We start from the raw sequence: 17,065 nt of genomic DNA, 5'->3' as shown, positions 1-17,065 counted from the left end.
GTCAGACCCACCTGGGGGCCAATCACATCATCAATCACAAAAATTCTTTAGAAAAGGCCAGTATGCTGAGGAAGAGCCATACCCAATTTGGCTGTGTAGTGGGCACTATGGTGAGTTAAGCAGTCATACTGAGCAGGTGAGGAGGCTCTGGAGATGCTGTTTCGTCAGGAAATCAAAGATGAAGAATGCCTAACATGTTGGATATAAAGGCAAGAGAAAGATACATACTGCCCAAGCTAAATTCAAGGATGAATTACAGAGAAAAAACAAGTACCTTAGTCCCTTTGGGCTGCTAAAACACCATAAATCAGGCAGCTTATAAGCAATAGAAATGTATTTCTCACTGTTCTGAAGCCTAGGACATCAAAATTCAAGGTACCAATTGATTTGGTGTCTGGTAAGGGCCCACTTTCTGGTTTGTAGATGGTGGCTTCTAGCTGTGTCCTTACATGGTGAAAGACACAAGCATCTCTCTAGATTTTCTTTTATGATTCCAATCATGAGAGCTCTTCTCATGGGTATTCAACATATGAACTCTAGGAGGACACAAATGTTCAGACTAGAGCCCCAAGTAGACAATTATTAATTTCAAGAAAAAATTTGAACAGAATAGGAAAAATAATCCGTAGTTTACCACTTGTATCATCTCTGAACAGCTATCTATAGTCATAATAAAGCAAACACTGAATATTGATCTAACTTACACTGCAATATTAGGAGGAAAGGGGACAGGAAGTCTGCATGTGTGCACTGCAGGCGGACATGTGGTTTGTAAAAATGAACTAAATCTTATTCCTTTGGGAGAAATCAATAGGTAATGCCTATTGTTATTTAGAAGGATGATCACAAATACCTAAATATTAGTTGAAAATGATTGCCCCTGGGGAATGAGGAATGGAATCAAGGAATTCTACAACAGGTAAGCGTCTGTGTCAGTCTTTATAGAATTCCTTGATTCTTTAAACTTTGTGGTTTGTAATTTTGATAAGAGTTAATAACTAAATTTTAAAATCGTTTGTGAAGGATATTATCAGCTACTTGAAGAAATGATAAAACTAAAGGAATTATCTATAACAGGCTAATGCAGGCCTCCGAGAATCAGGACAGATTTGCGGTTATAATGAAATAAGGGTCAGTCTAATCAATTGCACTGTGTAAAGAAAGCGTGCCTGGCTGATGGAGGTGCAGTACAGTGTTGGGAGCCTGGACAAGTCACAGGGGAGCTCTGCAAGGGAGCATTTGTAGTGTGTGTGGAGGCGAGGCTGTCCTAGCCCAGATTGCCCAGGAAAGAGAACTTGAGGCAAAGATTTATATGTGAACATTTTACTGGGAGTGTGATCCCAGGGAAGCAAACGTGAAGGGAAAGGAGTGTGGCACAAAGAAAGGAAAGCAATAAACAGAGGTGGCCACTGCTCAACTCGTTAACAATGGAGCTCAGTGGGCATTTGAAATAGAGGTAATTTATCTGATTCTCCTCCATTTCCTGGATCCAGTGGTCACAGTCTGCTTCACTGGAAGTTAACTCTCCCATCCTCTGGGAGTAAATGATGATATGAGCTCCTTTACCAGCTGCTGGAGAGTCAGATCCCATGTCCTATGTCATGAAGCTTGCCTAAGTCCTAAAGCATTGACAGGCAGCAGCAGTAGCAAGACGAAGTCCTCACAAAGTCACTGCAGTATTCATCAGAACCCAGAGCCAGGTGCTAGCTACACTGATGAGCTAAGGGCCCACAGAAGTGTCTTGGAGGACCACACAGAAGAGGTGTCTGATACAGAGCTTGGCTCATTAACTACAGCATCTGAGCTCCAGAGGTGTAGCCCTCTACATCGGCAACAGATGTATCTGGCCTTAAACCTCTGCATCCAAATTTCATGGCCACCAAAGTTGCTACTGATTGTCATGGCTTTCCCTGTAAAACATCCTCTATCAGTCCATATGTTTATTCTAAGTTTGGCTATGGGAGTGTGTCCATCCAGGACGGGCTCAGGGTTTCCCAGGGTAACATCCCAGCCCTTCACTTCATATTTGATGCTAGCAGGTGGCTGCAAGAATAGGACCTCCCTGCCTGTTCAAAAGCTGTTCAAATGCAGTGCCTTATCAATTAAATAATCTGACTACCAGCTGTCCCCTGGTGGCCAGGACACCTCAGTGCGGCTTTTCCAACTGTATGGATGTTTGGTGTTTATGGGAACAGAACTTCTCCCATTTTGTTCCATTGTCATCCTGTATATAGGGCACCTATAAAAACTTAAATCGAGCAATTTTATAGATGTTTTTATAGGTGTCCTACATATAGGACGATGGAACATAATGGGTTAACTTTCTAAAACTTCAGTGAAGTAACACTGAGGGACAATAGTCAAGAAAATGAAGTTATGCAATTAGTGGTAGCATCGGGAAAAGAAAAGAAAGCAAGTATCTTTTAAAAGAACAAGATAGTTCAGCCATGAACTTATAAAAGCAGATTTAAAACGGGGCATTCATTTCAAGTTGCAGAACTCTTGAGAAATGCAGAATTATGATGAAGTGTAAGACATGATCCATTCTGAAAAGAGACCATTTTCTATATACCATTGTGAAACCTATTTTCCCCGCTCCCTCCCCACCAATTTTATCATTGTCAAGGGGATTCATTCTTAATCTGCTTGTAACAATGGGCAAAATGCCTTAAATCAATGGGAACCTCTTTGCAGTATTTTCTCTACAATTTTGTTGGAATTACTTTTAAAATGTTAATTTTAAATGCATCTCATGAAGTAGAAGAGATGTACTTTGATTCTCAGCTATTTACATTCTTCTTGTTGTGCTCAGTGCAGATTCCTTCATACATCTATGTTTGTGTGTGTATGGATGCTTAACTGTGTGCTCTGAGCCTATCCATTTAAAATACTTTTGATTGTATGTAAATATTTTATTTTGACAATATGACCTTAAGATGTGACATAATGAATTAAAATGCCAGAATTCTGCCTACCAAAAATGTTAACATTTGTTTTTACTGGACCATGGCAAAGGTATGACTTGACATTTGAGAATTTTTTTTTTAAAGCTAGTAACACCAAACAAACTATTGCAATCCCAGAAGAAAATTAAATTATAAATTCCAAAAAGACAAAAGTTATTGAGACATACATACATCCCAAAATATTATCTGTCACAATATTTACTCTAATTATTCTCTGGGCTTTCCAATTTAAAATATTTTATATATGCTATGACAGAGACAGATCCATCTACTTAATTTATTTGAGCAACAGCACTCCATTTAATAAATTTTCTTTTTTTATTTGTTTTACATTTATCATATGCCATGTGCTAGACTCTGTACAACATATTCTCTTTAGGTTTCTTAAATTTGCATTTCAGTAGTTTAGAAAAATCTTGCTTTCTATCATTCTAGAATTATAGTTCCTTGATAAATTATTTCTTTGCTAAATTCCCAGTGCTGTTTTCACTAGCTGAAATATTTCCCTTTATTATCATAAAGCATCTGGAGGACCATCCCCTGTGGCAAGGGTATCACCATTCCATCTTGGAATCTGCTCTCTCTCTCTCCACTGGGTGAAGTGGTTTATTAACTGTCAATTTGTAAAGTGCTCTCTGGGATTATCTGATGCAAGATAATAGGAGTGGAAACATATTTCATTGTCTTTTCTGTCCAGCTAGGATTAGCAAGCACAGTATATCATCTTGTAGCATGAGTGGATGAACATTCCAGTGAGTGATCCAGAGTCTCCATCATCTAGTTGTCTATAGTGTCCCAGCTGGATAGTTGTCTCCAGGGTTTGATGGCTTCTTCTGGTGTCATTTTAGTTTAACAGTTGTTATAGGTGTATGTATTTGTACTTACATGGGGTGTGTGTGTGTGTGTGTGTGTGTGTGTGTAGGCTTAAGCTTATTTTTTTTAAAAAAGATTCAAATTACAAGGGAAATGCAATTTTAAACTTTTGTCAATCTTTCCCAGGAGATTGGCAAAAAATTAACATAACCACACATTCTATAGTGTATGGGGAAAGTGGCACTCTGCTATGAGGCTGGTGAAAATACCACTCCACAGAACATGTCTGGAGGAAATTAATTCCTAGCAAAGATACATGTGTTGACCTTTTGACCCAGTTTTCCAGAAGTTTACCCTTAAGATCCTCCTCCAACAACATAGAAAGTAGTTACTGCAGTGTTGTTTTTAATGCAAAATTTGATAAACAGACAAAAATGTCATACATGGAAGGGTGGTTGAATAAACTATGGCAAATCCACACAATGAAGTATGTGCTATGCAATGATAAAGAAAAGAAAGAGGAAAATCCTTCTGAACTAAAATCCAGTGATTTGCAGGCTATATTGTATTATTAAGTGAAAAAGGCACAATGCATATCTATTGTATGCTACCTTTTATGTGAGAAATGAGAAATAAGAAGAGCAACAACAAAATAAAACACAGGCAAGATAAATCAGAAACTAATGAGACTGGTTACTTGAAGTGGTCAGGTAGAAGCAGGGTAGAGAGGATGGTGAGGTTGAGGCTGAGATCCAAGGGTAACAACACTTCTCTGGGAATACCTTTCTGTGTAGCTCTCACTTTCGGAACCAAATTGGTATTACCTAAAAACTAATCATCAACAGGATTGGGGGCAGTGGTGTAAAATGGAATATAAACAGAAAAAAGTTACCCTAATTTAAGGGTAGAAGAACGAAACCAAATAACATTTGAACACATTATTTTGACAAAAAGCAAGTTGAGTTTTTTTGGATTTGCTTTTGTCATGTGGTGAAATGGATTAGCAATTCTGGACATTATAAGTAAGACTGAGTATATATGTACATGTATAAATAATATACCATAGATAATGGGATCAATTTCTCACTATCAGAAGGGAGTTACAAATACGGCAAAAGTGGGAGCTATAATGAATCACATGTTTGGGGATAGGAATTTGAGGTGTCTTTATAAATTCATGGTTTTAGGAGGTGGAGTATAGATAGATGATTGGTTAATAGAGATGTAGACAGATAGATGGATTGACACAGATAGATGATATATAAACTTACATAGCTGTGTGCATCAAGTGAGCCTAGAATCAATGATACTGCAGTAGCCATGAGCATATCCAGTACCCAGCTCCTGGTTTCTAAATACTATTCTCCATCAAACAGAACGGGGGTTCCTTGGAGAGATGACTGATTCCAGGGTTAGTAGAAGGAAAGGACAATATGAACTTAGAGGATCTCATAGCAGAGGGTAAGGATGAACTCAAAGAAGAAAGGGGATACTCCAAAAACATTCAAAAGCCAAGTTGATCCAATTTCTCTGGACAAACTGGGTCAATCTGGTAACAATAACTGATTCAGGCAAGAATAATGGGAACAAAGATTTTTATGTGATCTCAAAGTACCTCCCCTATGCCTAGAAAATGCTACAAAGGACAGAATACAAAGGGACAGAATTTGCAGTGTAGAAACCTTAAAGACATTGCCTTAACCAAGTGATTAAAGTTAATTATCACCAATAGTGCCACACAGCTACATGTGTGCCTCCTCAGACTACGCACTGCTGAGGATGACACACCACTGTTGAGTGTCTGTGCCCAAATGCACAACCTCAATGTCATCATGAGATTGAGGAAACAATGGACAAACCCGTACTAAGGGATATTCTACAAAATAACTAGCTTGTAATTTTCAAAACTGTCAAAGTCATGAAGATATAATAATAATAATAATAATAATAATAATAATAATAATAATACAGATTAAAGGAAACCAAAGAAACTTGGCAACATAATCTGTCATTGGATCCTAAGCCACAAAAAATGAATTTTCTCTATTGCTTTAAAGGACAGAGTAGGTCTATTAGTGAAATGGGAATATGGTCTATAGATTAGATAATCAAACTGCATCAGTTTCCTGATTTGATAATTGTATTGTGATTATATAAAGGCTGTTTTTGCATTTTAGGAAAATTTGAAGTAAATAGGGTAAATCCACAGCTTATTTTCAAGCAGTTTCAATAATAAACTGGGAGAACAAACATTGATATTTGGGTAATCTAATTAAAGTTTATAAAAATTCTTTATTTTCATAATGTTTCCTTTACTCTGTAATTATTATTAGTTTTTTAAAAGGGATGAGGGGTGTGGCTCAGGGGTAGAGTGTTGCCTAGCATGTCTGAGGCTCTGGGTTCTCCCCCAGCAGTGCTAACAGACGACAAAGAATAATGACAACAAAATACTGTGAGAGTCTGCACCATACAGGCAAAAACAACAAGAACAACAACAAATTGTGTCTGCCACTAGCACAGACTGCTGGGCTGGATTTTGCTTCAGTGGCAGTCTCTGGTTTCAAGCTGTTTTCTTGATTTGATCTTAAGCAGTCTTGCTGATAACGACTATTGCCAGTGCATGCTTTGCTGCATCTGGAACTTTTAAACTAGCCTAGCATCAGTGAGGAAGCAGAGACAGCTCTTATATAAATAATCAATTTGACAATAAAGCAGTTGAAATCTGAAGGCAGCTCTAGTCCTCGGGGATGAAAACAAGCGGCTGCGGTCCAGACAGTCTTCCCCCACGGAAGGCCTGCATTTCATTAGCTGCCTCAGAAAGGTGCAAGCAATCTGCCCTTCTGGTTTTTGGTCTCAGACACACACACAGTGCTAGAGGGGTATCCCCAATCTTTCAGAGCCCCACTGTTGAAGAAAAAAAAATGTTTATGTAAATAAAGGGGAAAAAGAAACTTTAACTTATAAAGTGAATGAATAAAGTTATGAAAAAAGGAAAGTAGTTTTTATTATTGAAAAGGGAAATGTTGTTCTTGGCATATCAAGCCTTTCAGAGGAGGAAAGAAAACCCAGGTGAGTAGCAGGGCCTCCTTCAGGGCCCCTGTGCAGCTTGAGATGGTTACCTCGGTGCATGCAGCCCAATTTGCCAGAGCCAGGAGGTGCTAAATAAGTTTGCACATTGATCTAGGGGATGTTCATGCTACCTCCCCCTTCCCAGCTTTCAATCACTCTTTTCTGCTTATTAACAAGCTCATAGCCCAAGGAGAGCACAGACCAGGCTCCCTGATGGTCCAGGTCTTGGGAGGCAGGGAAGGGCATTCCTGACCGAGGGAAAGGAAGATGCCAAGAACTAAGCACACAATGGATATAACTTTGAGCCTGTCACATCTCTCTCTTCATATTTCTCTGGGGACAATTCAACAGATATGCAGTCTAGAGTTGTGAGTTTTGCTTCCTGAGGATATCAAAGCCCAGTGAGCACATATATACAAAATTTTGGGTCTCGGGCCTACTTTTTCAGGATGCATCTCAGCCTATCTGCTACTCACCCCAAATAAACACATCTCCACTCAGGCTATTATTATTTATCCCAGAGTAATTTTCTAGATTTTTGTCAATGCCATCCCTTCTTCAAACAAATCTAGTAGAATCCTTTTCTAAGCCACCTTACTTAAATGTACAATAGTGGCAGGAGCTAAGAGGCAAGATCTGGAAAGTCTCCCAGACACCTGCCTACAATCTTGAGCAGCTGCTTCCTGGACAGAAAGGAGACCCAGATACGAGGGTAGTCATTGCCATCTCATCTCCACACGCCAGTTGTGTGACTGAGCAAGCCACTTAACCTCACTAAGCCTGTGTCCTCATCTGTAAAATGTCATTATTCATCTCTGTCTCAAAGAGGGGTATTGAAGGCTGAGTCCCATCACAGGGCCTTACACATCTCCAGCAGCCTTAGGATCTATCCAAAACAGGGGAGCATACTCTCTACACCCATTCCCCACAGCTGATTGAACCATGCTGATTGGACTACCTCTGTCATTTGTGGCACGAGAGAATTAAGAGGGACCCCCCCACCATCTCATCTAATGAGGCTGAAAGACCAGGTTCAAACTTAAAATGATCAGACTTCTTAAGAGTGCTGCACTGGGAGACAACATAGAGAGCATCAGGCCCAGCTCCTGGTCTACCACCAACCTCCCTTCTCCCTGACATGTGAGTCTATGCTCATGCAGGTAGGCTCTTCCACAGAAGGTATGTTCAAGCTGCATCTTCACCCCACTCCACTCTGAGAATAACCACCTTTTAACCTCTCCTCACCATAGTATGATTTGCCTTCAAGAAACAGATCTGCTGAAGAGATTCCTATCCCTCTTAGAAGTGGGTTCAGAGCTGTTTGGATAGGAGCTTCTAGAGTCTGGGTACCCAAAGTGCATTCTATAACAGGACTGTGGTTGCATAAACTTCACGTAGTATCCTGCAAATTTCTCATTCCATGAAGAAGAGGACAAAGGCTTGAATGAACCCCTCCTTGGTCATGTCTAAGAGCAACACTGGGGATCAGATTAGTCACCTAATTTGTAAACAGCCCAATCACCAACTGACCTGTGATCCCTGAGATGGGCTGGCATGAAGAGCTCTGCCCAGAGAGGATAGTGGAGAACTGGACTGTATTTTCCAAAATTGACCAAATATTTCAATTAACATGCTCTTCTAACACCTCACCACACCCCTTCAGGAGGTGGAGGCTACTTCTTCCCCTGAACCCAGGCAGGGCTTTGTGGTTGTTCTGGTGAACAGAATGCAACAGAAATGACACCGAGTAATTTCTAAGCCTTGATTATAAGATGTGATATGGCTTCCACTTGGGACTCTTGTTCAGAAGACACCCACCTTGAAACTCAGCCACCAGATCATGAGGAAGCTCAGGCCACTAGAGAAACCCCTATTTAAAAACATAGTGTTTATTATTGTTATTATTCGGATCTGGTGAAGTCAACAGGAAAACAGGAGACACTGAAGAGACAGTATGTTACACACTGAAAGAAGAGGGAACATCACGCCATGGGGGCCTCCAAGGAAAGAAGTATCAAGATTGATCCAGAAGCCAGAGGAGGGGAAATCAGGGTAAGAGCCTTTATTGCAGTTTCCACAGGAAGGAACAGGTGAGACAGGGTACAGATTCAGGATCTGCAAGTTTAAATCATTTCAGCAGCCCTGGGGCATAGGGGTTGTCCCAAATTACCCAGTTCCGGGGTTTCCAGGTCAAGAATATAGGGGTCCCTGGAACATAATTGTTTGATGAAGAAGGTGGTTTCAGTGTGAACTCTGGATTGGTTGCTTTTCATATGAAAGACACCCTCACAGGTGAGTTGTTTGCCAGGAATCATCTTGTGGCTCATCTGAAAGGGATAATATCTCCAAGGTCAGCAAGACTTGCAAGATATTAAAACATCAGCATATGAAAAGTAAGACTTGGCTAAATACAATCATTTGTAGGTGTCCCAGTAAATGTCCAAAGGTCTTAACTGAGAGCCAGCATCAGCGTGGCATGTGAGAAAGTAAGGTTTCAGATGATTCCAGCACTCAGCCTCCCAGCACCACAGGTGAGCAGGATGAGCTATCCCCACCAAGCCCTGCCCAAATTGCAAGCCCATACGCATATAAATAGTTTTGCTTTTTTTTTTTTAAAGGCTCTAAGTTTGGGGATAATTTGTTTTTTGCACATCCATAATCACTTGAAAAATGGTAATGAATTTAGCCAAACTAATTTTTTTTCTCTCTCTCCAGAATTTAAAGTAGGAAAATTACTGAGTTGTTAACAGGAAGATAAATGGTCAGACCAAAAGAGAAGCAGAAATGCGAGATGCAGCTGTGTCACATTCATTACAAATGACTTGTCTGGGGTATCAGGAATTCTGGTCAGGAGTGGCCCTGGCCCTGAATGACCCAGTTTCCGGAGCTCAGCTGTGGGGCCTGGTCACCCTGAAGCCTGACAGGTGATAGGTTTCTCCATGGTCTGTGCTAGGTTGCTGGGAGGCCTTGGATGGGCAGAGATCCGAGCTGCAGGACCCTCCTACTGGTCCTTCCCTGAGAGTCTCCATTCCTTGTAGCCAAGGAGGCCTCTCATCTTTGGGGACACATGGTACCCAGCCAGAGCTTGGTATTCAATAAGCTGGAGATGGGTGCCATACCTCTCTTCATTTATCTTATCAAAAGCCATCAGGGACTCATAGACAGTGGACTTTAAAAAGCTCTGGGAACCCTCAAGGTCTAGCAAAATCCAGGTGGATAGTATCTCCATTTCTCCAAAATGCAGTTTTTAATAGGAAGGTCTTAGGGAGGTCTCCCTAAGATCTCCCAGTAAGTCCTGGTGAAAAGTAGACATTGTCTTTAGTGGCTCCTTTGCTCTCACTTGTGATTATGCACATAGGGAGGCTCTGAGAGTCTGTCCAGAACCAAGAGGGCAGGAGGCTACATTTGAGGACAGCCGAAGGGGTAGGACAGTGCTTGTCAGGTCTGCCACTTGGGAAGATGGGAGGGAAACAGGCAGCACCAACATAGAGAAACCAGCCTGGGCAGACTCGACCTTGTCACGTGGACCTTGTGTCCTGACATGTATATGAGCCTGTGTGCAAGTGAGCATGTAGCCGCAGGTGCCAAGATGTGCATCTAAGGCCAAAGCTGCCTGGCCAGGGCCCCACCCATGGGAATGGTGCCAGTGGGAGGTTCTGCCACAGGCAGCCTCCTGTCAAAGCTGGTACTATAAATGACTTGAGAAGGCAGCAGTCTTTCCTTCCAGTGGGGCTGTGCATGCGTGCGAACACACACACACACACACACACACAGCACTATGATTGTGCTTTATCAGCAGCCTGGGAATGATGCAAACTTTGGCCATTATCTGCTCTGTCTACCTGCAATCCAACCCAGCCCATATTGGCAGAGACCACCAGAAACCTATGACTGAGCCAGACCTCAGGACCTGGGAAGTTTGGGTGAGAGAGGCCATAGATGTTAGTAGCCAAGCAACAGTAGCTTCTATCATCCTGGCCAGGTGATAGCTGGTACCTAAGCTATGTAAGAGGCATTAAGGGACAATCCATGTGGTGGCTAAAAGTATGAGGTCCTACCTCAAAGGGCTCAGAGTCAACTAAAGACTCTGTTCTTTTTTTTTAAGTTGTTGATAGACCTTTATTTTATTCATTTATTTGTATGTAGTACTGAGAATCAAACCCAGTGCCTCACACATGTCAGGCAAGCACTCTACCATTGAGCCACAACCCCAGACCAAGACTCCGTTCTTTCAAGAGATTAAACCACACCTGGGCTGAGGGCACACAGGGCCTTCCTACATTGCTCCAGGGGCTATTCCTTTGTAATAAGGTTTCAGGGTGGGGCATGTCTTCCCCCAAACCCAGGGTCCCTGGGGCTGAGTCTAGGGCAGTGCTCTTTTTTGTACAGAAGTTCTCTGGGTAGGGCAAGGCTGGAATTTTGCGGGTAGTAGGGAAGAGAAAGGCATATTCTCCCTCGAGTCTTCTTGGGTTTTGGGGTACCCTGATAATGTTCCATCTCAGCCCCAAGGGTTCAGAGTCTATCTCAGATCAGACTTTGTCTTGCTCTCAAATTCCCCAAAACACTTTGTAACCACCAACTTTAGACCGAATGTCCTTTTCTCCTCAGTGCTCAGGAGTCCTGGCTGGCTGCCCTTTTCTCCTATGCCAGTAGCCAGCGTCCACTCTTCCTTTTCAACTCCCTCTTCCAAGATTGGCTGCCAAATGGGGCACATCACTCCAGGTCCCCTGCTCTCTAACCTTCCAGACAAGCACACAGGTCCTCACATTCCTGAGGTCTTTCCTGTTAATACCCTGGGGAAAACTGACAAGATGAGCAAATCATGTCAGCTGGGTGAAGTGGGAGATATGACTGGACCCACTCTGGCTATGACATACCCCAAAGAGCTGGCGGGTAGACAAGTCTTTTTCCATATCCAGCTAAACACCAAAAAGACCTTACAACATGGTAGCCACCAGGGGGCAGGCTGTACCTGCTGGACCACTGACCCATTTGAGGCCCTGTTTTTGATAATATCAGTCAATGGGAAGGATGCTGTACAACAGTAAGATCTGGGTCAGGTGGATGACATCCTTGGTGACAAGGATAGGGGAAGATAAATAGGAAGCCCTAGGTGTCCGTGGACATAGGCATTTGATTGAAAGAACCCGTATGTGATGGTGAGGGCTAGTATTGGTAAGGAAGGATAGGGATACTGAAGAAACAAGGGTGTCAAGGGCAAAAGAATAGCTGTTGGAGACCCCTTAGAGATGATGTCCTATAGAATCTTGAGTGGGAAGACTAGGTATCTAGGTGTCTGTCTGGTTTCCTAGCAACACTTCAATCTTCCTGGTCCAGCTGGAGTTAATTTCTCACCCCTCACCCACCCACCAAGGACTACCACTTCCTTGTTTCAGGTACACTGCTTCCAGACCATTCCAGCCTGGCATATAACCATTCTTTGGTTACATGAGCTAATAGCATCCCCACGGTTGCTTAACTGATTTGAGTTTTCACTTCAATCCACAGATCTGCTCTAGTTTCTTTCTTTCTTTTTTTTTTTTTTAAATATTCGTTTATTTTTTAGTTGTTGTTGGACACAATATCTTTACTTATTTGTACGTGGTGCTGAGGATCAAACCCAGGGCCTCACTTGTGCTAGGCAAACACTCTACCGCTGAGCCACAACTCCAGCCCTGCTCTAGTTTCTTAAATGGTACTTGTTCTTTGCTCAGGAAATCATCAGAGGCTCCATATTATGCAGGTTAAATTCTAAAGTCAACTGGATCTTTGGGACCCCAATCTCTTCCTTCATCATGTCGTACTGCTCCTTGATGCAGCCTTCTCTGTGGATCCTAGATGAAAAATTCCTCTCACTGGGAAAATTGAGACCTCTGAAAAGGACTTTTAGCATCATCTCTTCTATGGTGACTCCCTGAACTGCCAGAATAAATCAGCTCTACTCTACTGCCCACTGATTTTTTCCTCTGCCTACTCTATCCACTAAGCTGTGGGCCCCTTAGAGTGCTTTGTGCACTGTATTTGACCCTGGCACACTGAAGGCACCAGGTGCATACCCCTCTGGGACTGACTCTGGGCCTAGTGCACAACAGGAGAGCAGGGTTGCTGTCTACAGAACCTCATTCATGTCCAAAAGTGACCCCAAAATAGAGACCTGTGGGCAGGATCTGTTGTGTATCCACTTGACTAACCACCAGGAGTCTCTGCCTAGATCTTACTTCCCTCCTTTCTTAGCAGGAGACCTGCTGCCTCCTCTTGAAAGGATCTGGGAAGACTAATCCAGCTAGATAGTCTAGTAAAGCTAGTCAGAAAAACAGAGACCCAAAGACAGAGTAGCACACACAAAAAACAGAGAAGAGACAAAGCAGATCAAGAACAGCATGGAGCACACGGAAGAAGGAGGCCTCTTTCTGTGCCTAGAGCAGCCATGGCTCATGGTCCCAAGAAGCATCTGAAGCAGTGGGTAGCAGCTCCAAAGTATTGGATGCTGAATTAAACTGACTGGTGTGTTTGCTTCTCATCCATCCACTGGTCCCCACAAGCTGAGAGAACATCTTCCTCTCATCATTTTTCTAAGGAACAGAGTTAAGTATGCCCTGACAGGAGATGAAGTAAGACAGATTTGCATTCAGCACTTCATTAAGATTGATGGCAAAGTCCAAACTGATATAACATACCACACCGGTTTTATAGATGTCATCAGCATTGATAAGACTGGAAAGAATTTCTGTCTGATCTGTGACACCAAGGGTCATTTTGCTGTTCATCATATTACACCTGAGGAGGCCAAGTACACATTGTGCAAAGTGAGAAAGACCTTTGTGGGCACAAAAAGAATCCCTCTTCTAGTGACTCATGATGCTCCAACCATTTGCTACCCTGATCCCCTAATCAAAGTGAATGATACCATTCAGATTGATTTGGAGACTGGCAAGACTACCGATTTCATCAAGTTTGACACTGGTAACATGTGTATGGTAACTGGAGGTGCTAATTTGGGAAGAATTGGTGTGACTGCTGAGAGAGAGAGAGAAAAGGGCAGCCAGCCAGGACTCCTGAGCACTGAGGAGAAAAGGACATTCGGTCTAAAGTTGGTGGTTACAAAGTGTTTTGGGGAATTTGAGAGCAAGACAAAGTCTGATCTGAGATAGACTCTGAACCCTTGGGGCTGAGATGGAACATTATCAGGGTACCCCAAAACCCAAGAAGACTCGAGGGAGAATATGCCTTTCTCTTCCCTACTACCCGCAAAATTCCAGCCTTGCCCTACCCAGAGAACTTCTGTACAAAAAAGAGCACTGCCCTAGACTCAGCCCCAGGGACCCTGGGTTTGGGGGAAGACATGCCCCACCCTGAAACCTTATTACAAAGGAATAGCCCCTGGAGCAATGTAGGAAGGCCCTGTGTGCCCTCAGCCCAGGTGTGGTTTAATCTCTTGAAAGAACGGAGTCTTGGTCTGGGGTTGTGGCTCAATGGTAGAGTGCTTGCCTGACATGTGTGAGGCACTGGGTTTGATTCTCAGTACTACATACAAATAAATGAATAAAATAAAGGTCTATCAACAACTTAAAAAAAAAGAACAGAGTCTTTAGTTGACTCTGAGCCCTTTGAGGTAGGACCTCATACTTTTAGCCACCACATGGATTGTCCCTTAATGCCTCTTACATAGCTTAGGTACCAGCTATCACCTGGCCAGGATGATAGAAGCTACTGTTGCTTGGCTACTAACATCTATGGCCTCTCTCACCCAAACTTCCCAGGTCCTGAGGTCTGGCTCAGTCATAGGTTTCTGGTGGTCTCTGCCAATATGGGCTGGGTTGGATTGCAGGTAGACAGAGCAGATAATGGCCAAAGTTTGCATCATTCCCAGGCTGCTGATAAAGCACAATCATAGTGCTGTGTGTGTGTGTGTGTGTGTGTGTTCGCACGCATGCACAGCCCCACTGGAAGGAAAGACTGCTGCCTTCTCAAGTCATTTATAGTACCAGCTTTGACAGGAGGCTGCCTGTGGCAGAACCTCCCACTGGCACCATTCCCATGGGTGGGGCCCTGGCCAGGCAGCTTTGGCCTTAGATGCACATCTTGGCACCTGCGGCTACATGCTCACTTGCACACAGGCTCATATACATGTCAGGACACAAGGTCCACGTGACAAGGTCGAGTCTGCCCAGGCTGGTTTCTCTATGTTGGTGCTGCCTGTTTCCCTCCCATCTTCCCAAGTGGCAGACCTGACAAGCACTGTCCTACCCCTTCGGCTGTCCTCAAATGTAGCCTCCTGCCCTCTTGGTTCTGGACAGACTCTCAGAGCCTCCCTATGTGCATAATCACAAGTGAGAGCAAAGGAGCCACTAAAGACAATGTCTACTTTTCACCAGGACTTACTGGGAGATCTTAGGGAGACCTCCCTAAGACCTTCCTATTAAAAACTGCATTTTGGAGAAATGGAGATACTATCCACCTGGATTTTGCTAGACCTTGAGGGTTCCCAGAGCTTTTTAAAGTCCACTGTCTATGAGTCCCTGATGGCTTTTGATAAGATAAATGAAGAGAGGTATGGCACCCATCTCCAGCTTATTGAATACCAAGCTCTGGCTGGGTACCATGTGTCCCCAAAGATGAGAGGCCTCNGAGGAAGGTAGGGGGGAGGGAGGAGGGGGGACGCAGGGAAGGAGAGAGAGAAAGAGATAGATAGACAGAGACATAGAGATAGATAGATTGATCCTGGCTCTTTTGATGTGGTTCATGTGAAAGATGCCAGTGGCAACAGCTTTGCCACCCGGCTCTCCAAAGTTTTTGTTATTGACAAAGGAAACAAACCACGGATTTCTCTTCCATGAGGAAAAGGAATCTGCCTTACTATTGCTGAAGAAAGAGACAAGAGACTGGCAACCAAGCAGAGCAGTGGTTGAAATAAATGATATCTAGGTGATATGCCTTGTACTTAATTAAAGAAAATATAGCAGGATGAGGGGAAAAAAACAGCATGGAGGAGAAATTCAAGTATGGAAGGTAGTCAGGAGCAGTCTGGAAGTGACAGATGCAGTGAGCATCTCAGAGGACCCTCAACTCTTTACCTGGGTGCCCAAGGCAGAAAGCAGGAGGCCATTAACTCCTTGCTCATCCCTTATTCCTCAAACCCAATTGTAGGCAAGACTTGTTCATCTTCCCTCCAAAATATATCAGGAGTCTACCCAGCCCTCTCCATCCCCACAAATGTCATCATCTTCTTTATATATTAATGCATCATCTTCTGTATGTTTCCCTGCCTCTTGCATTGTCCCAACACACTCTGTTAATCTGCAGGAATTTTTTAAACACTGTCTGATTATGTCACTTCCATCCCCCACTCCCTAAATCAAGCCCAGATGTGTTTCCTGGTATAGAAGGCTTTGCTTGATCTGGGCCCTATACATCACCAAAACCCTAAACCTAGCCATTTCAAATTTTGATCCCAATGTCCAGTGTTCTTTCCTCAGGGGCAACCTCACTCACTGCTCACCCTAGTATCCCTACAAGAGTCTTATCTCTACTTTAATAGTCCACCTATCCCACCCATATCAGAGCTCTACTCTAGGGCTCTAACAGTCTCTAGTCCAGGCTGCCATCACCAATATGTCTTACCTTCCTATTTGTTCCTATCTTTGGCCCCTTGGGACCAAGTTCACCAGCCCTAGCCTTATGTTCCCCTGTCCTTGGCATTCCAATCTCTTCTCTATCACTCTTTGTAGCACTTTCTTTATAGGGTCATGGTCCTTCCTATGTTTTCTATTTGCCTTTTTAATAAAAAATGTTATCTGCTAGTTTTCAGTTTGAAAATATATTTAAATAAAAATTAAGTTAAACATGACACCTGTTCTTGTACAAGTGGTACAAGGTCACTGTATGATGGGAGTCTGGGAATTGTGACTTTCACCAACACTTTGGTGATCTTTCTAGATCCCCTCAGACCCTTTTTACTGTTTCTGGGCCTCCCTCTCTGGGGATTGTTATGTGTTGACTTCCAATGGCTGTCTTCTGGTTGCTGGGGCCACTTTGCTCAAGTTCCCAGAGAGCCCTCAAATGGTTGGAGGCTTAAGGCCCCAAATGACCCTTAGCCATGATGACTGACTTGTGTGAGGGAATGAGCTCAACTCCTTAATTCTCACTTTGGACAATGCTGATTCTCAGTGCCTAGAACAGAACCTACCACACAGAAGGCACTCAATAAATGTTGAATG

The 17,065-nt window shown here is 43.1% G+C and overlaps 1 pseudogene; it reads left to right on the top strand.

Annotated features, from left to right (window-relative positions):
- Positions 1–13,025: 13,025 nt before the first annotated feature.
- Positions 13,026–16,072, top strand: LOC107145504 (annotated as a pseudogene).
- Positions 16,073–17,065: the final 993 nt, after the last annotated feature.

The sequence above is a fragment of the Marmota marmota genome, unplaced genomic scaffold, assembly GCF_001458135.2.
Source record: "Marmota marmota marmota unplaced genomic scaffold, marMar, whole genome shotgun sequence".
In the NCBI taxonomy this organism is placed as follows: Eukaryota; Metazoa; Chordata; class Mammalia; order Rodentia; family Sciuridae; genus Marmota; species Marmota marmota.
Note: the sequence above shows the minus strand (reverse complement) of the source record. Positions and strands in the feature narration are given on the sequence as shown.